The following is a 22,499-nucleotide window of genomic DNA, read 5'->3' as shown; positions in this document are numbered from 1 at the left end:
GGAATCCTGAGGGCTCCACTATGACACGTGCAAAGTTCCGTCTGAACTTTATATAAGACGGTGAGGCTCAGTCAGTCACTCAGTGTTGCCTGAGAGGGCAACACTGCAACAGCCGGCCGCCAGGCTGTCTTTTTTTTGCACAGCTAGTTGCCTCCAGGAGGCCACAAGAGGGAGACAAGGGACTGCAAAATGGAAAATAGGCATCCACCAACTTTACAGACAACTTCTCCTTGCTCCTACAACCTCCATCCTTGCACAGTTTGTTATTCTTCTAGGTAACATAGTAACAAATCCAAATTGCTGCTCTCTTTGTAGGCAAGCAAGGCTTTGTTGCAACTGCAATTCTTACTTCTTCTTGAAATGTAGGGACGACAGTACATTCCATCACATCCATCTAGTGTACACAGGTAGGTCCATTGTGGCGGGCAGGCGAGCGGGCGGGCTGCTTTATTGGCTGTTTGCTGTTCCCCTACTCCACTCCACTATTTGACTGTTGTGCTGCATCAATCAATCAATCAATCAATCAATCAATCAATCAATCAATCAATCAATCAATCAATCAGTGGCTGGCTCAGGTGCAGCTCTTTAACTTACCTAAAAGGGAGGGCGGAGAGAAGACAAGGAAGGTGAATGAGGTGTTCCAATGTGAAATGCCGGAAACACAGAAACACAGACGACACACAACAAGAGGTGGCAATCTATTCATTAATTGCATTTAATCAATGAGCTCATTATCACTCATGCATTGTCCAACAGGTGTTGAAATAATGGGATTAAAAGGGGAGATCCCTTCAGAAAGACAGAAACAATAGCAAAGACAAAAAACACTTTTGGAATCTGCTTTTAGTCAACACATAAGGAAAGGGTGCACCGGTCCTGGAAATACTGCAATACCAGGTCAATGCGTGGAGTGGACAGAGCAAGCTCTATTTCCATCTCCCTGTTCTAAAAATCCATTTAATATATGGTCCCCAGATAGGGGACGTATCAGATATTAAACTGATAAGAACAGATACTACACTTGATCTTAGCCAAAAGGCCGAGAAGCGATAACCCGAACGGGCCGCGCGTTGCCCGAGCCTGCCCGATACTGCTGTTCAGCCCTTGCAGCGATTCAGCCTACTTCTAGGCAATTCCATGGGGCCCTGCAGGCTCACACACTCACAGCTACACGGGAGGTGAATAAAGGCCGGAGAGGAAGCCAGACAGGATTTGCTTCTTTTGCTTGCACCACAATGCAGTGCTGAAAGAGGAGAGGAATCTACATAAAAACGCCTTCCTGGCAACGCCCAAATGCCCTGCTGCCATGCAGATAAACACTGGCAGCGGCAGCAAGTGCATGCCCACAGCCACCCCTTGTTCCTTCACACCTTGTATCAGCTGTAATCCAGTCCAGTCCAGTGCTGCCTGCTGAGCAGCACTGACCAACACTGCCTGGGCCCAGGCTTTTATCTCTGAGGCCCCATTATGATGTCAGAAAGCTGGCTCTGGAATCCTGAGGGCTCCACTATGACACGTGCAAAGTTCCGTCTGAACTTTATATAAGACGGTGAGGCTCAGTCAGTCACTCAGTGTTGCCTGAGAGGGCAACACTGCAACAGCCGGCCGCCAGGCTGTCTTTTTTTTGCACAGCTAGTTGCCTCCAGGAGGCCACAAGAGGGAGACAAGGGACTGCAAAATGGAAAATAGGCATCCACCAACTTTACAGACAACTTCTCCTTGCTCCTACAACCTCCATCCTTGCACAGTTTGTTATTCTTCTAGGTAACATAGTAACAAATCCAAATTGCTGCTCTCTTTGTAGGCAAGCAAGGCTTTGTTGCAACTGCAATTCTTACTTCTTCTTGAAATGTAGGGACGACAGTACATTCCATCACATCCATCTAGTGTACACAGGTAGGTCCATTGTGGGGCAGGCGAGCGGGCGGGCTGCTTTATTGGCTGTTTGCTGTTCCCCTACTCCACTCCACTATTTGACTGTTGTGCTGCATCAATCAATCAATCAATCAATCAATCAATCAATCAATCAATCAATCAATCAATCAGTGGCTGGCTCAGGTGCAGCTCTTTAACTTACCTAAAAGGGAGGGCGGAGAGAAGACAAGGAAGGTGAATGAGGTGTTCCAATGTGAAATGCCGGAAACACAGAAACACAGACGACACACAACAAGAGGTGGCAATCTATTCATTAATTGCATTTAATCAATGAGCTCATTATCACTCATGCATTGTCCAACAGGTGTTGAAATAATGGGATTAAAAGGGGAGATCCCTTCAGAAAGACAGAAACAATAGCAAAGACAAAAAACACTTTTGGAATCTGCTTTTAGTCAACACATAAGGAAAGGGTGCACCGGTCCTGGAAATACTGCAATACCAGGTCAATGCGTGGAGTGGACAGAGCAAGCTCTATTTCCATCTCCCTGTTCTAAAAATCCATTTAATATATGGTCCCCAGATAGGGGACGTATCAGATATTAAACTGATAAGAACAGATACTACACTTGATCTTAGCCAAAAGGCCGAGAAGCGATAACCCGAACGGGCCGCGCGTTGCCCGAGCCTGCCCGATACTGCTGTTCAGCCCTTGCAGCGATTCAGCCTACTTCTAGGCAATTCCATGGGGCCCTGCAGGCTCACACACTCACAGCTACACGGGAGGTGAATAAAGGCCGGAGAGGAAGCCAGACAGGATTTGCTTCTTTTGCTTGCACCACAATGCAGTGCTGAAAGAGGAGGAATCTACATAAAAACGCCTTCCTGGCAACGCCCAAATGCCCTGCTGCCATGCAGATAAACACTGGCAGCGGCAGCAAGTGCATGCCCACAGCCACCCCTTGTTCCTTCACACCTTGTATCAGCTGTAATCCAGTCCAGTCCAGTGCTGCCTGCTGAGCAGCACTGACCAACACTGCCTGGGCCCAGGCTTTTATCTCTGAGGCCCCATTATGATGTCAGAAAGCTGGCTCTGGAATCCTGAGGGCTCCACTATGACACGTGCAAAGTTCCGTCTGAACTTTATATAAGACGGTGAGGCTCAGTCAGTCACTCAGTGTTGCCTGAGAGGGCAACACTGCAACAGCCGGCCGCCAGGCTGTCTTTTTTTTGCACAGCTAGTTGCCTCCAGGAGGCCACAAGAGGGAGACAAGGGACTGCAAAATGGAAAATAGGCATCCACCAACTTTACAGACAACTTCTCCTTGCTCCTACAACCTCCATCCTTGCACAGTTTGTTATTCTTCTAGGTAACATAGTAACAAATCCAAATTGCTGCTCTCTTTGTAGGCAAGCAAGGCTTTGTTGCAACTGCAATTCTTACTTCTTCTTGAAATGTAGGGACGACAGTACATTCCATCACATCCATCTAGTGTACACAGGTAGGTCCATTGTGGCGGGCAGGCGAGCGGGCGGGCTGCTTTATTGGCTGTTTGCTGTTCCCCTACTCCACTCCACTATTTGACTGTTGTGCTGCATCAATCAATCAATCAATCAATCAATCAATCAATCAATCAATCAATCAATCAATCAATCAATCAATCAATCAGTGGCTGGCTCAGGTGCAGCTCTTTAACTTACCTAAAAGGGAGGGCGGAGAGAAGACAAGGAAGGTGAATGAGGTGTTCCAATGTGAAATGCCGGAAACACAGAAACACAGACGACACACAACAAGAGGTGGCAATCTATTCATTAATTGCATTTAATCAATGAGCTCATTATCACTCATGCATTGTCCAACAGGTGTTGAAATAATGGGATTAAAAGGGGAGATCCCTTCAGAAAGACAGAAACAATAGCAAAGACAAAAAACACTTTTGGAATCTGCTTTTAGTCAACACATAAGGAAAGGGTGCACCGGTCCTGGAAATACTGCAATACCAGGTCAATGCGTGGAGTGGACAGAGCAAGCTCTATTTCCATCTCCCTGTTCTAAAAATCCATTTAATATATGGTCCCCAGATAGGGGACGTATCAGATATTAAACTGATAAGAACAGATACTACACTTGATCTTAGCCAAAAGGCCGAGAAGCGATAACCCGAACGGGCCGCGCGTTGCCCGAGCCTGCCCGATACTGCTGTTCAGCCCTTGCAGCGATTCAGCCTACTTCTAGGCAATTCCATGGGGCCCTGCAGGCTCACACACTCACAGCTACACGGGAGGTGAATAAAGGCCGGAGAGGAAGCCAGACAGGATTTGCTTCTTTTGCTTGCACCACAATGCAGTGCTGAAAGAGGAGGAGTCTACATAAAAACGCCTTCCTGGCAACGCCCAAATGCCCTGCTGCCATGCAGATAAACACTGGCAGCGGCAGCAAGTGCATGCCCACAGCCACCCCTTGTTCCTTCACACCTTGTATCAGCTGTAATCCAGTCCAGTCCAGTGCTGCCTGCTGAGCAGCACTGACCAACACTGCCTGGGCCCAGGCTTTTATCTCTGAGGCCCCATTATGATGTCAGAAAGCTGGCTCTGGAATCCTGAGGGCTCCACTATGACACGTGCAAAGTTCCGTCTGAACTTTATATAAGACGGTGAGGCTCAGTCAGTCACTCAGTGTTGCCTGAGAGGGCAACACTGCAACAGCCGGCCGCCAGGCTGTCTTTTTTTTGCACAGCTAGTTGCCTCCAGGAGGCCACAAGAGGGAGACAAGGGACTGCAAAATGGAAAATAGGCATCCACCAACTTTACAGACAACTTCTCCTTGCTCCTACAACCTCCATCCTTGCACAGTTTGTTATTCTTCTAGGTAACATAGTAACAAATCCAAATTGCTGCTCTCTTTGTAGGCAAGCAAGGCTTTGTTGCAACTGCAATTCTTACTTCTTCTTGAAATGTAGGGACGACAGTACATTCCATCACATCCATCTAGTGTACACAGGTAGGTCCATTGTGGCGGGCAGGCGAGCGGGCGGGCTGCTTTATTGGCTGTTTGCTGTTCCCCTACTCCACTCCACTATTTGACTGTTGTGCTGCATCAATCAATCAATCAATCAATCAATCAATCAATCAATCAATCAATCAGTGGCTGGCTCAGGTGCAGCTCTTTAACTTACCTAAAAGGGAGGGCGGAGAGAAGACAAGGAAGGTGAATGAGGTGTTCCAATGTGAAATGCCGGAAACACAGAAACACAGACGACACACAACAAGAGGTGGCAATCTATTCATTAATTGCATTTAATCAATGAGCTCATTATCACTCATGCATTGTCCAACAGGTGTTGAAATAATGGGATTAAAAGGGGAGATCCCTTCAGAAAGACAGAAACAATAGCAAAGACAAAAAACACTTTTGGAATCTGCTTTTAGTCAACACATAAGGAAAGGGTGCACCGGTCCTGGAAATACTGCAATACCAGGTCAATGCGTGGAGTGGACAGAGCAAGCTCTATTTCCATCTCCCTGTTCTAAAAATCCATTTAATATATGGTCCCCAGATAGGGGACGTATCAGATATTAAACTGATAAGAACAGATACTACACTTGATCTTAGCCAAAAGGCCGAGAAGCGATAACCCGAACGGGCCGCGCGTTGCCCGAGCCTGCCCGATACTGCTGTTCAGCCCTTGCAGCGATTCAGCCTACTTCTAGGCAATTCCATGGGGCCCTGCAGGCTCACACACTCACAGCTACACGGGAGGTGAATAAAGGCCGGAGAGGAAGCCAGACAGGATTTGCTTCTTTTGCTTGCACCACAATGCAGTACTGAAAGAGGAGGAATCTACATAAAAACGCCTTCCTGGCAACGCCCAAATGCCCTGCTGCCATGCAGATAAACACTGGCAGCGGCAGCAAGTGCATGCCCACAGCCACCCCTTGTTCCTTCACACCTTGTATCAGCTGTAATCCAGTCCAGTCCAGTGCTGCCTGCTGAGCAGCACTGACGAACACTGCCTGGGCCCAGGCTTTTATCTCTGAGGCCCCATTATGATGTCAGAAAGCTGGCTCTGGAATCCTGAGGGCTCCACTATGACACGTGCAAAGTTCCGTCTGAACTTTATATAAGACGGTGAGGCTCAGTCAGTCACTCAGTGTTGCCTGAGAGGGCAACACTGCAACAGCCGGCCGCCAGGCTGTCTTTTTTTTGCACAGCTAGTTGCCTCCAGGAGGCCACAAGAGGGAGACAAGGGACTGCAAAATGGAAAATAGGCATCCACCAACTTTACAGACAACTTCTCCTTGCTCCTACAACCTCCATCCTTGCACAGTTTGTTATTCTTCTAGGTAACATAGTAACAAATCCAAATTGCTGCTCTCTTTGTAGGCAAGCAAGGCTTTGTTGCAACTGCAATTCTTACTTCTTCTTGAAATGTAGGGACGACAGTACATTCCATCACATCCATCTAGTGTACACAGGTAGGTCCATTGTGGCGGGCAGGCGAGCGGGCGGGCTGCTTTATTGGCTGTTTGCTGTTCCCCTACTCCACTCCACTATTTGACTGTTGTGCTGCATCAATCAATCAATCAATCAATCAATCCAGGGGCGGACATACCGCATGTGCAGCCGGTGCAGCTGCACAAGGGCCCCGCGTGGGAAGGGGGCCCGTTCCTCTGCTGGCCGACTCAGTTCTCAGCTGCGCGATGCTGAGGACTGAGACAGAGGCCCGTGGACCACTGGCGTAGCTATAGGGGTCGCAGCGGTCGCAATTGCGACCGGGCCCCGAAGCCAGGGGGGCCCACGGCCCCCCGCACCACATCAATAAAAAGTTACTATAGTAACTCGGGCCGCGGGCCCCTGTTACTATAGTAACATACTTTACTTACCTTCCTGGTTCCGGATCGCAGCGGAGGTCCTGACGTCAGGCGCTGTGCGCAGCGCATGACGTCACAGCGCTATGCCGCCGCGCACAGCATCGAGACTACAGAACTCCCGCCGCGGCCGAAGAGGAAGGTAAGATAGCCCTGACTGGCGGGGTCCGACTCCTGGGACCCGCCAATCAGCTGTTTTGAAGGGGCCGCAGCACTCGTACGAGAGCTGCTCCCCTTCATTCCTGTCACTTCATTCCGGTCACACTGTGAATCGGTTTCGGCGATTCACAGTGTGGGCGAGTAGTGAAATGAAGGGGAAGCAGCTCTCGTACGAGTGCTGCGGCCCCTTCAAAACAGCTGATTTGCGGGTCCCGGGCGACACATCAGCTATTGATGGCCTATCCTGAGGATAGGCCATCAATGTTTAGGGACTGCACAACCCCTAAGCCTACGATGTAGCAGGCTTAGGGGGCCCATGAGACAGGATCACAGATTGTGTGATGCTGTCTGCTGGGCCCTGTATCTAAGCCAATCACATGGTAGGCTTAGATACATGGCCCATGCGTGATCCTGTCTGCTGGGCCCTGTATCTAAGCCTACCACACTGTAGGTTTAGATACAGGGCCCCAGCACACAGTAATCTTATACTGTATAAGATTACTGTCTGCTGGACCCTGTATCTAAGCCTACCTTGTGGTAGGCTTAGATACAGGGTCCCACAGACAGTATCACACATGGGCCCTGTATCTAAGCCTTAGGGTATGTGCACAGACACTAATTACGTCCGTAAGTGACGGATGTATTTCGGCCGCAAGTACCGGACCGAACACACTGCAGGGAGCCGGGCTCCTAGCGTCGTACTTATGTACGACGCTAGGAGTCCCTGCCTCGCTGTGGGACAACTGTCCTGTACTGTAATCATGTTTTCAGTACCGGACAGTTGTCCGGCAGCGAGGCAGGGACTCCTAGCGTCGTACATAACTATGATGCTAGGAGCCCGGCTCCCTGCAGTGTGTTCGGTCCGGTACTTGCGGCCGAAATACGTCCGTCAATTCCGGACGTAATTAGTGTGTGTGCACATACCCTAACACATGTGTTACTAATCATTTTTTGTGTGTTTTCTTACAGGTTCGGTCGTTGGACTACGGCGGATTCCAGGACTACTTCGATGACAGCTTTTTTTTTTATTAATAAAATGGTTAATGAGGGTTGTGTTTTTTTTTTTTATTTCAATAAAATATTTTTTCTATGTCTTTGTGGTTTTTTTTAAACTATATTACTACCGCCTTAGTAATGGCCGCCGGCTGATTGACAGCATCCATTGCTAAGGCAGGGCTTAGTGTTAGCCGGTGCAGAGGCTAACACTAACCCCCTTTATTACCCCGGTACCCACCGCCACCAGGGGTGCTGGGAAGAGCCGGGTACGATCCAGTACCTGACCATCTGTAGTGATGGTCGGCCACTGGGGTGGCCGCAGGCTGGTATTATCAGGAGGGGAAAGGCCAGATACAGTGGCCCTTCCTACCCTGGTGATGCTAGGCTGCTGCTGCTTTATTGTATCTGGCTGGTTATGAAAATGGGGGGGACGCCACGTCATTTAAAAAATAATTGGAAAGAACGATGTCGGGTCCCCCCCAATTTTCATAACCAGCCAGATACAACACAGCAGCAGCAGGCAGCATTACAAGGGTGGGAAGGGCCACTGTTTTTGGCCTTCCCCAGCCTAATACTACCAGCCTGCGGCCACCCCGGTGCCTGCCCGTCACTACAGCTGGTCGGGTACTGGTTTGTACCCGGCTCTTCCCAGTACCCCTGGTGGCGGTGGGTACCGGGGTAATAATGGGGGTTAGTGTAGACTCTGCACCGGCTAACATTAAGCCTCGCCTTAGTAATGGAGGTTGTCAATCAGCCAGCGGCCATTACTAAGGCGGTGATAATAAAGTTTAAAAAGATACAAGCACATAGAAATTTTTTTTATTGAAATAAAAACACAACCCTCATTAACCATTTTATTGAGAATAAAAAAAACGCCGTCATTGAAGTCCTCGTATCCGAAGTCCAACAACCGAACCTGTAAAAAAAACACAAACACACAAAAATAATCAGTAACACATAAAGAAGCAAAATTATTATTCTTACCTTTCCTGGGTCCAGCGCTGGAGCCGCAATGTCAGCGAGCTGGGCCCTGTATCTAATCCTATCATGTGTGATACAGTCTGCTGAGCTGTGTATCTAATCCAATCATGTATGATACTGTGCTGGGCCCTATATCTAATCCGATCATGTGTGATACTGTCTGCTGAGCCACTGTATCTAATCCTATCATGTGTGATACTGTCTGCTGAGCCACTGTATCTAATCCTATAATGTGTGGTACTGTCTGCTGAGCCACTGTATCTAATCCTATCATGTGTGATACTGTCTGCTGAGCCACTGTATCTAATCCTATCATGTGTGGTACTGTCTGCTGAGCCACTGTATCTAATCCTATCATGTGTGGTACTGTCTGCTGAGCCACTGTATCTAATCCTATCATGTGTGATACTGTCTGCTGGGCCACTGTATCTAATCCTATCATGTGTGATACTGTCTGCTGAGCTGTGTATCTAATCCTATCATGTGTGATACTGCCTTCTGAGCCACTGTATCTAATCCTATCATGTGTGATACTGTCTGCTCAGCCACTGTATCTAATCCTATCCATAGTTTATAGGGTCGTAGTGCTATAGATATGCTATGCTGTCTCCTATACACACACTTTTTTTTGGGGCGGACACATATGTATTGGGGCTATTTCCCGGACATTTTAAGCCCTGAGGGTATGTTCACACGGCAGCGTCTGTTACGGCTGAAATTACTGTGCTGTTTTCAGGAGAAAACAGCACCGTAATTTCAGCCGTAATGGCATGTGCAGGCGTCTTTTGCTGCGTCCACTACGGAAGTAATTGAAGCTGGTTTTCCATGGAGTCCATGGAAAACGGCTCCATTTACATCTGAAGAAGTGACAGGCAGTTTTTTACGCGCCGCCTTTCGACAGCGGCGCGTAAAAAAAAATGACCATCGGCACAGAACATCGTAAGACCCATTCAAATGAATGGGCAGATGTTTTCCGACGCTTTTGAGCCGCATTTTCGGATGTAATTCAATGCTAAAACGCCCAAATTACGTCCGTAAATAGTGTGTGTGTGAACCCAGCCTTAGTGACGCCCCGGCTGCTAGTGCTGCATTGTTGGGTCACTTAGGAGACCCAGCGATGCAGCTGAAAGCGGACCGTCGGCCATGAGAAGTTTGCGGGGTGGGGGGGGGGGGGCCCTGGCACATTATCTGCACAGGGGCCTTTTGCAGTCTGTGTCCGCCACTGAATCAATCAATCAATCAATCAATCAATCAATCAGTGGCTGGCTCAGGTGCAGCTCTTTAACTTACCTAAAAGGGAGGGCGGAGAGAAGACAAGGAAGGTGAATGAGGTGTTCCAATGTGAAATGCCGGAAACACAGAAACACAGACGACACACAACAAGAGGTGGCAATCTATTCATTAATTGCATTTAATCAATGAGCTCATTATCACTCATGCATTGTCCAACAGGTGTTGAAATAATGGGATTAAAAGGGGAGATCCCTTCAGAAAGACAGAAACAATAGCAAAGACAAAAAACACTTTTGGAATCTGCTTTTAGTCAACACATAAGGAAAGGGTGCACCGGTCCTGGAAATACTGCAATACCAGGTCAATGCGTGGAGTGGACAGAGCAAGCTCTATTTCCATCTCCCTGTTCTAAAAATCCATTTAATATATGGTCCCCAGATAGGGGACGTATCAGATATTAAACTGATAAGAACAGATACTACACTTGATCTTAGCCAAAAGGCCGAGAAGCGATAACCCGAACGGGCCGCGCGTTGCCCGAGCCTGCCCGATACTGCTGTTCAGCCCTTGCAGCGATTCAGCCTACTTCTAGGCAATTCCATGGGGCCCTGCAGGCTCACACACTCACAGCTACACGGGAGGTGAATAAAGGCCGGAGAGGAAGCCAGACAGGATTTGCTTCTTTTGCTTGCACCACAATGCAGTGCTGAAAGAGGAGGAATCTACATAAAAACGCCTTCCTGGCAACGCCCAAATGCCCTGCTGCCATGCAGATAAACACTGGCAGCGGCAGCAAGTGCATGCCCACAGCCACCCCTTGTTCCTTCACACCTTGTATCAGCTGTAATCCAGTCCAGTCCAGTGCTGCCTGCTGAGCAGCACTGACCAACACTGCCTGGGCCCAGGCTTTTATCTCTGAGGCCCCATTATGATGTCAGAAAGCTGGCTCTGGAATCCTGAGGGCTCCACTATGACACGTGCAAAGTTCCGTCTGAACTTTATATAAGACGGTGAGGCTCAGTCAGTCACTCAGTGTTGCCTGAGAGGGCAACACTGCAACAGCCGGCCGCCAGGCTGTCTTTTTTTTGCACAGCTAGTTGCCTCCAGGAGGCCACAAGAGGGAGACAAGGGACTGCAAAATGGAAAATAGGCATCCACCAACTTTACAGACAACTTCTCCTTGCTCCTACAACCTCCATCCTTGCACAGTTTGTTATTCTTCTAGGTAACATAGTAACAAATCCAAATTGCTGCTCTCTTTGTAGGCAAGCAAGGCTTTGTTGCAACTGCAATTCTTACTTCTTCTTGAAATGTAGGGACGACAGTACATTCCATCACATCCATCTAGTGTACACAGGTAGGTCCATTGTGGCGGGCAGGCGAGCGGGCGGGCTGCTTTATTGGCTGTTTGCTGTTCCCCTACTCCACTCCACTATTTGACTGTTGTGCTGCATCAATCAATCAATCAATCAATCAATCAATCAATCAATCAATCAATCAATCAATCAGTGGCTGGCTCAGGTGCAGCTCTTTAACTTACCTAAAAGGGAGGGCGGAGAGAAGACAAGGAAGGTGAATGAGGTGTTCCAATGTGAAATGCCGGAAACACAGAAACACAGACGACACACAACAAGAGGTGGCAATCTATTCATTAATTGCATTTAATCAATGAGCTCATTATCACTCATGCATTGTCCAACAGGTGTTGAAATAATGGGATTAAAAGGGGAGATCCCTTCAGAAAGACAGAAACAATAGCAAAGACAAAAAACACTTTTGGAATCTGCTTTTAGTCAACACATAAGGAAAGGGTGCACCGGTCCTGGAAATACTGCAATACCAGGTCAATGCGTGGAGTGGACAGAGCAAGCTCTATTTCCATCTCCCTGTTCTAAAAATCCATTTAATATATGGTCCCCAGATAGGGGACGTATCAGATATTAAACTGATAAGAACAGATACTACACTTGATCTTAGCCAAAAGGTCGAGAAGCGATAACCCGAACGGGCCGCGCGTTGCCCGAGCCTGCCCGATACTGCTGTTCAGCCCTTGCAGCGATTCAGCCTACTTCTAGGCAATTCCATGGGGCCCTGCAGGCTCACACACTCACAGCTACACGGGAGGTGAATAAAGGCCGGAGAGGAAGCCAGACAGGATTTGCTTCTTTTGCTTGCACCACAATGCAGTGCTGAAAGAGGAGGAATCTACATAAAAACGCCTTCCTGGCAACGCCCAAATGCCCTGCTGCCATGCAGATAAACACTGGCAGCGGCAGCAAGTGCATGCCCACAGCCACCCCTTGTTCCTTCACACCTTGTATCAGCTGTAATCCAGTCCAGTCCAGTGCTGCCTGCTGAGCAGCACTGACCAACACTGCCTGGGCCCAGGCTTTTATCTCTGAGGCCCCATTATGATGTCAGAAAGCTGGCTCTGGAATCCTGAGGGCTCCACTATGACACGTGCAAAGTTCCGTCTGAACTTTATATAAGACGGTGAGGCTCAGTCAGTCACTCAGTGTTGCCTGAGATGGCAACACTGCAACAGCCGGCCGCCAGGCTGTCTTTTTTTTGCACAGCTAGTTGCCTCCAGGAGGCCACAAGAGGGAGACAAGGGACTGCAAAATGGAAAATAGGCATCCACCAACTTTACAGACAACTTCTCCTTGCTCCTACAACCTCCATCCTTGCACAGTTTGTTATTCTTCTAGGTAACATAGTAACAAATCCAAATAGCTGCTCTCTTTGTAGGCAAGCAAGGCTTTGTTGCAACTGCAATTCTTACTTCTTCTTGAAATGTAGGGACGACAGTACATTCCATCACATCCATCTAGTGTACACAGGTAGGTCCATTGTGGCGGGCAGGCGAGCGGGCGGGCTGCTTTATTGGCTGTTTGCTGTTCCCCTACTCCACTCCACTATTTGACTGTTGTGCTGCATCAATCAATCAATCAATCAATCAATCAATCAATCAGTGGCTGGCTCAGGTGCAGCTCTTTAACTTACCTAAAAGGGAGGGCGGAGAGAAGACAAGGAAGGTGAATGAGGTGTTCCAATGTGAAATGCCGGAAACACAGAAACACAGACGACACACAACAAGAGGTGGCAATCTATTCATTAATTGCATTTAATCAATGAGCTCATTATCACTCATGCATTGTCCAACAGGTGTTGAAATAATGGGATTAAAAGGGGAGATCCCTTCAGAAAGACAGAAACAATAGCAAAGACAAAAAACACTTTTGGAATCTGCTTTTAGTCAACACATAAGGAAAGGGTGCACCGGTCCTGGAAATACTGCAATACCAGGTCAATGCGTGGAGTGGACAGAGCAAGCTCTATTTCCCATCTCCCTGTTCTAAAAATCCATTTAATATATGGTCCCCAGATAGGGGACGTATCAGATATTAAACTGATAAGAACAGATACTACACTTGATCTTAGCCAAAAGGCCGAGAAGCGATAACCCGAACGGGCCGCGCGTTGCCCGAGCCTGCCCGGATACTGCTGTTCAGCCCTTGCAGCGATTCAGCCTACTTCTAGGCAATTCCATGGGGCCCTGCAGGCTCACACACTCACAGCTACACGGGAGGTGAATAAAGGCCGGAGAGGAAGCCAGACAGGATTTGCTTCTTTTGCTTGCACCACAATGCAGTGCTGAAAGAGGAGGAATCTACATAAAAATGCCTTCCTGGCAACGCCCAAATGCCCTGCTGCCATGCAGATAAACACTGGCAGCGGCAGCAAGTGCATGCCCACAGCCACCCCTTGTTCCTTCACACCTTGTATCAGCTGTAATCCAGTCCAGTCCAGTGCTGCCTGCTGAGCAGCACTGACCAACACTGCCTGGGCCCAGGCTTTTATCTCTGAGGCCCCATTATGATGTCAGAAAGCTGGCTCTGGAATCCTGAGGGCTCCACTATGACACGTGCAAAGTTCCGTCTGAACTTTATATAAGACGGTGAGGCTCAGTCAGTCACTCAGTGTTGCCTGAGAGGGCAACACTGCAACAGCCGGCCGCCAGGCTGTCTTTTTTTTGCACAGCTAGTTGCCTCCAGGAGGCCACAAGAGGGAGACAAGGGACTGCAAAATGGAAAATAGGCATCCACCAACTTTACAGACAACTTCTCCTTGCTCCTACAACCTCCATCCTTGCACAGTTTGTTATTCTTCTAGGTAACATAGTAACAAATCCAAATTGCTGCTCTCTTGTAGGCAAGCAAAGCTTTTGTTGCAACTGCAATTCTTACTTCTTCTTGAAATGTAGGGACGACAGTACATTCCATCACATCCATCTAGTGTACACAGGTAGGTCCATTGTGGCGGGCAGGCGAGCGGGCGGCTGCTTTATTGGCTGTTTGCTGTTCCCCTACTCCACTCCACTATTTGACTGTTGTGCTGCATCAATCAATCGATCAATCAATCAATCAATCAATCAATCAATCAATCAGTGGCTGGCTCAGGTGCAGCTCTTTAACTTACCTAAAAGGGAGAGCGGAGAGAAGACAAGGAAGGTGAATGAGGTGTTCCAATGTGAAATGCCGGAAACACAGAAACACAGACGACACACAACAAGAGGTGGCAATCTATTCATTAATTGCATTTAATCAATGAGCTCATTATCACTCATGCATTGTCCAACAGGTGTTGAAATAATGGGATTAAAAGGGGAGATCCCTTCAGAAAGACAGAAACAATAGCAAAGACAAAAAACACTTTTGGAATCTGCTTTTAGTCAACACATAAGGAAAGGGTGCACCGGTCCTGGAAATACTGCAATACCAGGTCAATGCGTGGAGTGGACAGAGCAAGCTCTATTTCCATCTCCCTGTTCTAAAAATCCATTTAATATATGGTCCCCAGATAGGGGACGTATCAGATATTAAACTGATAAGAACAGATACTACACTTGATCTTAGCCAAAAGGCCGAGAAGCGATAACCCGAACGGGCCGCGCGTTGCCCGAGCCTGCCCGATACTGCTGTTCAGCCCTTGCAGCGATTCAGCCTACTTCTAGGCAATTCCATGGGGCCCTGCAGGCTCACACACTCACAGCTACACGGGAGGTGAATAAAGGCCGGAGAGGAAGCCAGACAGGATTTGCTTCTTTTGCTTGCACCACAATGCAGTGCTGAAAGAGGAGGAATCTACATAAAAACGCCTTCCTGGCAACGCCCAAATGCCCTGCTGCCATGCAGATAAACACTGGCAGCGGCAGCAAGTGCATGCCCACAGCCACCCCTTGTTCCTTCACACCTTGTATCAGCTGTAATCCAGTCCAGTCCAGTGCTGCCTGCTGAGCAGCACTGACCAACACTGCCTGGGCCCAGGCTTTTATCTCTGAGGCCCCATTATGATGTCAGAAAGCTGGCTCTGGAATCCTGAGGGCTCCACTATGACACGTGCAAAGTTCCGTCTGAACTTTATATAAGACGGTGAGGCTCAGTCAGTCACTCAGTGTTGCCTGAGAGGGCAACACTGCAACAGCCGGCCGCCAGGCTGTCTTTTTTTTGCACAGCTAGTTGCCTCCAGGAGGCCACAAGAGGGAGACAAGGGACTGCAAAATGGAAAATAGGCATCCACCAACTTTACAGACAACTTCTCCTTGCTCCTACAACCTCCATCCTTGCACAGTTTGTTATTCTTCTAGGTAACATAGTAACAAATCCAAATTGCTGCTCTCTTTGTAGGCAAGCAAGGCTTTGTTGCAACTGCAATTCTTACTTCTTCTTGAAATGTAGGGACAACAGTACATTCCATCACATCCATCTAGTGTACACAGGTAGGTCCATTGTGGCGGGCAGGCGAGCGGGCGGGCTGCTTTATTGGCTGTTTGCTGTTCCCCTACTCCACTCCACTATTTGACTGTTGTGCTGCATCAATCAATCAATCAATCAATCAATCAATCAATCAATCAATCAATCAGTGGCTGGCTCAGGTGCAGCTCTTTAACTTACCTAAAAGGGAGGGCGGAGAGAAGACAAGGAAGGTGAATGAGGTGTTCCAATGTGAAATGCCGGAAACACAGAAACACAGACGACACACAACAAGAGGTGGCAATCTATTCATTAATTGCATTTAATCAATGAGCTCATTATCACTCATGCATTGTCCAACAGGTGTTGAAATAATGGGATTAAAAGGGGAGATCCCTTCAGAAAGACAGAAACAATAGCAAAGACAAAAAACACTTTTGGAATCTGCTTTTAGTCAACACATAAGGAAAGGGTGCACCGGTCCTGGAAATACTGCAATACCAGGTCAATGCGTGGAGTGGACAGAGCAAGCTCTATTTCCATCTCCCTGTTCTAAAAATCCATTTAATATATGGTCCCCAGATAGGGGACGTATCAGATATTAAACTGATAAGAACAGATACTACACTTGATCTTAGCCAAAAGGCCGAGAAGCGATAACCCGAACGGGCTGCGCGTTGCCCGAGCCTGCCCGATACTGCTGTTCAGCCCTTGCAGCGATTCAGCCTACTTCTAGGCAATTCCATGGGGCCCTGCAGGCTCACACACTCACAGCTACACGGGAGGTGAATAAAGGCCGGAGAGGAAGCCAGACAGGATTTGCTTCTTTTGCTTGCACCACAATGCAGTGCTGAAAGAGGAGGAATCTACATAAAAACGCCTTCCTGGCAACGCCCAAATGCCCTGCTGCCATGCAGATAAACACTGGCAGCGGCAGCAAGTGCATGCCCACAGCCACCCCTTGTTCCTTCACACCTTGTATCAGCTGTAATCCAGTCCAGTCCAGTGCTGCCTGCTGAGCAGCACTGACCAACACTGCCTGGGCCCAGGCTTTTATCTCTGAGGCCCCATTATGATGTCAGAAAGCTGGCTCTGGAATCCTGAGGGCTCCACTATGACACGTGCAAAGTTCCGTCTGAACTTTATATAAGACGGTGAGGCTCAGTCAGTCACTCAGTGTTGCCTGAGAGGGCAACACTGCAACAGCCGGCCGCCAGGCTGTCTTTTTTTTGCACAGCTAGTTGCCTCCAGGAGGCCACAAGAGGGAGACAAGGGACTGCAAAATGGAAAATAGGCATCCACCAACTTTACAGACAACTTCTCCTTGCTCCTACAACCTCCATCCTTGCACAGTTTGTTATTCTTCTAGGTAACATAGTAACAAATCCAAATTGCTGCTCTCTTTGTAGGCAAGCAAGGCTTTGTTGCAACTGCAATTCTTACTTCTTCTTGAAATGTAGGGACGACAGTACATTCCATCACATCCATCTAGTGTACACAGGTAGGTCCATTGTGGCGGGCAGGCGAGCGGGCGGGCTGCTTTATTGGCTGTTTGCTGTTCCCCTACTCCACTCCACTATTTGACTGTTGTGCTGCATCAATCAATCAATCAATCAATCAATCAATCAATCAATCAATCAATCAGTGGCTGGCTCAGGTGCAGCTCTTTAACTTACCTAAAAGGGAGGGCGGAGAGAAGACAAGGAAGGTGAATGAGGTGTTCCAATGTGAAATGCCGGAAACACAGAAACACAGACGACACACAACAAGAGGTGGCAATCTATTCATTAATTGCATTTAATCAATGAGCTCATTATCACTCATGCATTGTCCAACAGGTGTTGAAATAATGGGATTAAAAGGGGAGATCCCTTCAGAAAGACAGAAACAATAGCAAAGACAAAAAACACTTTTGGAATCTGCTTTTAGTCAACACATAAGGAAAGGGTGCACCGGTCCTGGAAATACTGCAATACCAGGTCAATGCGTGGAGTGGACAGAGCAAGCTCTATTTCCATCTCCCTGTTCTAAAAATCCATTTAATATATGGTCCCCAGATAGGGGACGTATCAGATATTAAACTGATAAGAACAGATACTACACTTGATCTTAGCCAAAAGGCCGAGAAGCGATAACCCGAACGGGCCGCGCGTTGCCCGAGCCTGCCCGATACTGCTGTTCAGCCCTTGCAGCGATTCAGCCTACTTCTAGGCAATTCCATGGGGCCCTGCAGGCTCACACACTCACAGCTACACGTTAGGTGAATAAAGGCCGGAGAGGAAGCCAGACAGGATTTGCTTCTTTTGCTTGCACCACAATGCAGTGCTGAAAGAGGAGGAATCTACATAAAAACGCCTTCCTGGCAACGCCCAAATGCCCTGCTGCCATGCAGATAAACACTGGCAGCGGCAGCAAGTGCATGCCCACAGCCACCCCTTGTTCCTTCACACCTTGTATCAGCTGTAATCCAGTCCAGTCCAGTGCTGCCTGCTGAGCAGCACTGACCAACACTGCCTGGGCCCAGGCTTTTATCTCTGAGGCCCCATTATGATGTCAGGAAGCTGGCTCTGGAATCCTGAGGGCTCCACTATGACACGTGCAAAGTTCCGTCTGAACTTTATATAAGACGGTGAGGCTCAGTCAGTCACTCAGTGTTGCCTGAGAGGGCAACACTGCAACAGCCGGCCGCCAGGCTGTCTTTTTTTTGCACAGCTAGTTGCCTCCAGGAGGCCACAAGAGGGAGACAAGGGACTGCAAAATGGAAAATAGGCATCCACCAACTTTACAGACAACTTCTCCTTGCTCCTACAACCTCCATCCTTGCACAGTTTGTTATTCTTCTAGGTAACATAGTAACAAATCCAAATTGCTGCTCTCTTTGTAGGCAAGCAAGGCTTTGTTGCAACTGCAATTCTTACTTCTTCTTGAAATGTAGGGACGACAGTACATTCCATCACATCCATCTAGTGTACACAGGTAGGTCCATTGTGGCGGGCAGGCGAGCGGGCGGGCTGCTTTATTGGCTGTTTGCTGTTCCCCTACTCCACTCCACTATTTGACTGTTGTGCTGCATCAATCAATCAATCAATCAATCAATCAATCAATCAATCAATCAATCAATCAATCAATCAGTGGCTGGCTCAGGTGCAGCTCTTTAACTTACCTAAAAGGGAGGGCGGAGAGAAGACAAGGAAGGTGAATGAGGTGTTCCAATGTGAAATGCCGGAAACACAGAAACACAGACGACACACAACAAGAGGTGGCAATCTATTCATTAATTGCATTTAATCAATGAGCTCATTATCACTCATGCATTGTCCAACAGGTGTTGAAATAATGGGATTAAAAGGGGAGATCCCTTCAGAAAGACAGAAACAATAGCAAAGACAAAAAACACTTTTGGAATCTGCTTTTAGTCAACACATAAGGAAAGGGTGCACCGGTCCTGGAAATACTGCAATACCAGGTCAATGCGTGGAGTGGACAGAGCAAGCTCTATTTCCATCTCCCTGTTCTAAAAATCCATTTAATATATGGTCCCCAGATAGGGGACGTATCAGATATTAAACTGATAAGAACAGATACTACACTTGATCTTAGCCAAAAGGCCGAGAAGCGATAACCCGAACGGGCCGCGCGTTGCCCGAGCCTGCCCGATACTGCTGTTCAGCCCTTGCAGCGATTCAGCCTACTTCTAGGCAATTCCATGGGGCCCTGCAGGCTCACACACTCACAGCTACACGGGAGGTGAATAAAGGCCGGAGAGGAAGCCAGACAGGATTTGCTTCTTTTGCTTGCACCACAATGCAGTGCTGAAAGAGGAGGAATCTACATAAAAACGCCTTCCTGGCAACGCCCAAATGCCCTGCTGCCATGCAGATAAACACTGGCAGCGGCAACAAGTGCATGCCCACAGCCACCCCTTGTTCCTTCACACCTTGTATCAGCTGTAATCCAGTCCAGTCCAGTGCTGCCTGCTGAGCAGCACTGACCAACACTGCCTGGGCCCAGGCTTTTATCTCTGAGGCCCCATTATGATGTCAGAAAGCTGGCTCTGGAATCCTGAGGGCTCCACTATGACACGTGCAAAGTTCCGTCTGAACTTTATATAAGACGGTGAGGCTCAGTCAGTCACTCAGTGTTGCCTGAGAGGGCAACACTGCAACAGCCGGCCGCCAGGCTGTCTTTTTTTTGCACAGCTAGTTGCCTCCAGGAGGCCACAAGAGGGAGACAAGGGACTGCAAAATGGAAAATAGGCATCCACCAACTTTACAGACAACTTCTCCTTGCTCCTACAACCTCCATCCTTGCACAGTTTGTTATTCTTCTAGGTAACATAGTAACAAATCCAAATTGCTGCTCTCTTTGTAGGCAAGCAAGGCTTTGTTGCAACTGCAATTCTTACTTCTTCTTGAAATGTAGGGACGACAGTACATTCCATCACATCCATCTAGTGTACACAGGTAGGTCCATTGTGGCGGGCAGGCGAGCGGGCGGGCTGCTTTATTGGCTGTTTGCTGTTCCCCTACTCCACTCCACTATTTGACTGTTGTGCTGCATCAATCAATCAATCAATCAATCAATCAATCAATCAATCAATCAATCAATCAATCAATCAATCAGTGGCTGGCTCAGGTGCAGCTCTTTAACTTACCTAAAAGGGAGGGCGGAGAGAAGACAAGGAAGGTGAATGAGGTGTTCCAATGTGAAATGCCGGAAACACAGAAACACAGACGACACACAACAAGAGGTGGCAATCTATTCATTAATTGCATTTAATCAATGAGCTCATTATCACTCATGCATTGTCCAACAGGTGTTGAAATAATGGGATTAAAAGGGGAGATCCCTTCAGAAAGACAGAAACAATAGCAAAGACAAAAAACACTTTTGGAATCTGCTTTTAGTCAACACATAAGGAAAGGGTGCACCGGTCCTGGAAATACTGCAATACCAGGTCAATGCGTGGAGTGGACAGAGCAAGCTCTATTTCCATCTCCCTGTTCTAAAAATCCATTTAATATATGGTCCCCAGATAGGGGACGTATCAGATATTAAACTGATAAGAACAGAGGACGTATCAGATATTAAACTGATAAGAACAGATACTACACTTGATCTTAGCCAAAAGGCCGAGAAGCGATAACCCGAACGGGCCGCGCGTTGCCCGAGCCTGCCCGATACTGCTGTTCAGCCCTTGCAGCGATTCAGCCTACTTCTAGGCAATTCCATGGGGCCCTGCAGGCTCACACACTCACAGCTACACGGGAGGTGAATAAAGGCCGGAGAGGAAGCCAGACAGGATTTGCTTCTTTTGCTTGCACCACAATGCAGTGCTGAAAAAGGAGGAATCTACATAAAAACGCCTTCCTGGCAACGCCCAAATGCCCTGCTGCCATGCAGATAAACACTGGCAGCGGCAGCAAGTGCATACCCACAGCCACCCCTTGTTCCTTCACACCTTGTATCAGCTGTAATCCAGTCCAGTCCAGTGCTGCCTGCTGAGCAGCACTGACCAACACTGCCTGGGCCCAGGCTTTTATCTCTGAGGCCCCATTATGATGTCAGAAAGCTGGCTCTGGAATCCTGAGGGCTCCACTATGACACGTGCAAAGTTCCGTCTGAACTTTATATAAGACGGTGAGGCTCAGTCAGTCACTCAGTGTTGCCTGAGAGGGCAACACTGCAACAGCCGGCCGCCAGGCTGTCTTTTTTTTGCACAGCTAGTTGCCTCCAGGAGGCCACAAGAGGGAGACAAGGGACTGCAAAATGGAAAATAGGCATCCACCAACTTTACAGACAACTTCTCCTTGCTCCTACAACCTCCATCCTTGCACAGTTTGTTATTCTTCTAGGTAACATAGTAACAAATCCAAATTGCTGCTCTCTTTGTAGGCAAGCAAGGCTTTGTTGCAACTGCAATTCTTACTTCTTCTTGAAATGTAGGGACGACAGTACATTCCATCACATCCATCTAGTGTACACAGGTAGGTCCATTGTGGCGGGCAGGCGAGCGGGCGGGCTGCTTTATTGGCTGTTTGCTGTTCCCCTACTCCACTCCACTATTTGACTGTTGTGCTGCATCAATCAATCAATCAATCAATCAATCAATCAATCAATCAGTGGCTGGCTCAGGTGCAGCTCTTTAACTTACCTAAAAGGGAGGGCGGAGAGAAGACAAGGAAGGTGAATGAGGTGTTCCAATGTGAAATGCCGGAAACACAGAAACACAGACGACACACAACAAGAGGTGGCAATCTATTCATTAATTGCATTTAATCAATGAGCTCATTATCACTCATGCATTGTCCAACAGGTGTTGAAATAATGGGATTAAAAGGGGAGATCCCTTCAGAAAGACAGAAACAATAGCAAAGACAAAAAACACTTTTGGAATCTGCTTTTAGTCAACACATAAGGAAAGGGTGCACCGGTCCTGGAAATACTGCAATACCAGGTCAATGCGTGGAGTGGACAGAGCAAGCTCTATTTCCATCTCCCTGTTCTAAAAATCCATTTAATATATGGTCCCCAGTTAGGGGACGTATCAGATATTAAACTGATAAGAACAGATACTACACTTGATCTTAGCCAAAAGGCCGAGAAGCGATAACCCGAACGGGCCGCGCGTTG

The 22,499-nt window shown here is 48.0% G+C and overlaps 12 non-coding genes and 1 pseudogene across 12 annotated transcripts; all 13 read right to left on the bottom strand.

Annotated features, from left to right (window-relative positions):
* Nucleotides 1-860: 860 nt before the first annotated feature.
* LOC142721075 (U2 spliceosomal RNA) lies at nt 861-1,051 on the bottom strand. The gene has a single exon (XR_012873830.1). It is a non-coding gene; the product is annotated as a U2 spliceosomal RNA (small nuclear RNA).
* A 1,292-nt stretch (nt 1,052-2,343) lies between these two features.
* Nucleotides 2,344-2,534, bottom strand: LOC142721073 (U2 spliceosomal RNA). Its single transcript, XR_012873829.1, has one exon. It is a non-coding gene; the product is annotated as a U2 spliceosomal RNA (small nuclear RNA).
* Nucleotides 2,535-3,842: 1,308 nt separating this feature from the next.
* On the bottom strand, nt 3,843-4,033 carry LOC142721072 (U2 spliceosomal RNA). The gene has a single exon (XR_012873828.1). It is a non-coding gene; the product is annotated as a U2 spliceosomal RNA (small nuclear RNA).
* A 1,284-nt stretch (nt 4,034-5,317) lies between these two features.
* Nucleotides 5,318-5,508, bottom strand: LOC142721071 (U2 spliceosomal RNA). Its single transcript, XR_012873827.1, has one exon. It is a non-coding gene; the product is annotated as a U2 spliceosomal RNA (small nuclear RNA).
* Nucleotides 5,509-10,436: 4,928 nt separating this feature from the next.
* LOC142721067 (U2 spliceosomal RNA) lies at nt 10,437-10,627 on the bottom strand. The gene has a single exon (XR_012873822.1). It is a non-coding gene; the product is annotated as a U2 spliceosomal RNA (small nuclear RNA).
* A 1,292-nt stretch (nt 10,628-11,919) lies between these two features.
* Nucleotides 11,920-12,110, bottom strand: LOC142721065 (U2 spliceosomal RNA). The gene has a single exon (XR_012873821.1). It is a non-coding gene; the product is annotated as a U2 spliceosomal RNA (small nuclear RNA).
* A 1,272-nt stretch (nt 12,111-13,382) lies between these two features.
* Nucleotides 13,383-13,574, bottom strand: LOC142721051 (U2 spliceosomal RNA). The gene has a single exon (XR_012873809.1). It is a non-coding gene; the product is annotated as a U2 spliceosomal RNA (small nuclear RNA).
* Nucleotides 13,575-14,858: 1,284 nt separating this feature from the next.
* On the bottom strand, nt 14,859-15,049 carry LOC142721055 (U2 spliceosomal RNA). Its single transcript, XR_012873812.1, has one exon. It is a non-coding gene; the product is annotated as a U2 spliceosomal RNA (small nuclear RNA).
* A 1,284-nt stretch (nt 15,050-16,333) lies between these two features.
* On the bottom strand, nt 16,334-16,524 carry LOC142721043 (U2 spliceosomal RNA). The gene has a single exon (XR_012873800.1). It is a non-coding gene; the product is annotated as a U2 spliceosomal RNA (small nuclear RNA).
* Nucleotides 16,525-17,808: 1,284 nt separating this feature from the next.
* LOC142721031 (U2 spliceosomal RNA) lies at nt 17,809-17,999 on the bottom strand. The gene has a single exon (XR_012873788.1). It is a non-coding gene; the product is annotated as a U2 spliceosomal RNA (small nuclear RNA).
* Nucleotides 18,000-19,295: 1,296 nt separating this feature from the next.
* LOC142721018 (U2 spliceosomal RNA) lies at nt 19,296-19,486 on the bottom strand. The gene has a single exon (XR_012873776.1). It is a non-coding gene; the product is annotated as a U2 spliceosomal RNA (small nuclear RNA).
* A 1,300-nt stretch (nt 19,487-20,786) lies between these two features.
* On the bottom strand, nt 20,787-21,010 carry LOC142721066 (U2 spliceosomal RNA; annotated as a pseudogene).
* A 1,276-nt stretch (nt 21,011-22,286) lies between these two features.
* LOC142721046 (U2 spliceosomal RNA) lies at nt 22,287-22,477 on the bottom strand. Its single transcript, XR_012873804.1, has one exon. It is a non-coding gene; the product is annotated as a U2 spliceosomal RNA (small nuclear RNA).
* Between the last annotated feature and the right edge of the window lie 22 nt (nt 22,478-22,499).

The sequence above is a fragment of the Rhinoderma darwinii genome, unplaced genomic scaffold, assembly GCF_050947455.1.
Source record: "Rhinoderma darwinii isolate aRhiDar2 unplaced genomic scaffold, aRhiDar2.hap1 Scaffold_513, whole genome shotgun sequence".
Taxonomy (NCBI): domain Eukaryota; kingdom Metazoa; phylum Chordata; class Amphibia; order Anura; family Rhinodermatidae; genus Rhinoderma; species Rhinoderma darwinii.
Note: the sequence above shows the minus strand (reverse complement) of the source record. Positions and strands in the feature narration are given on the sequence as shown.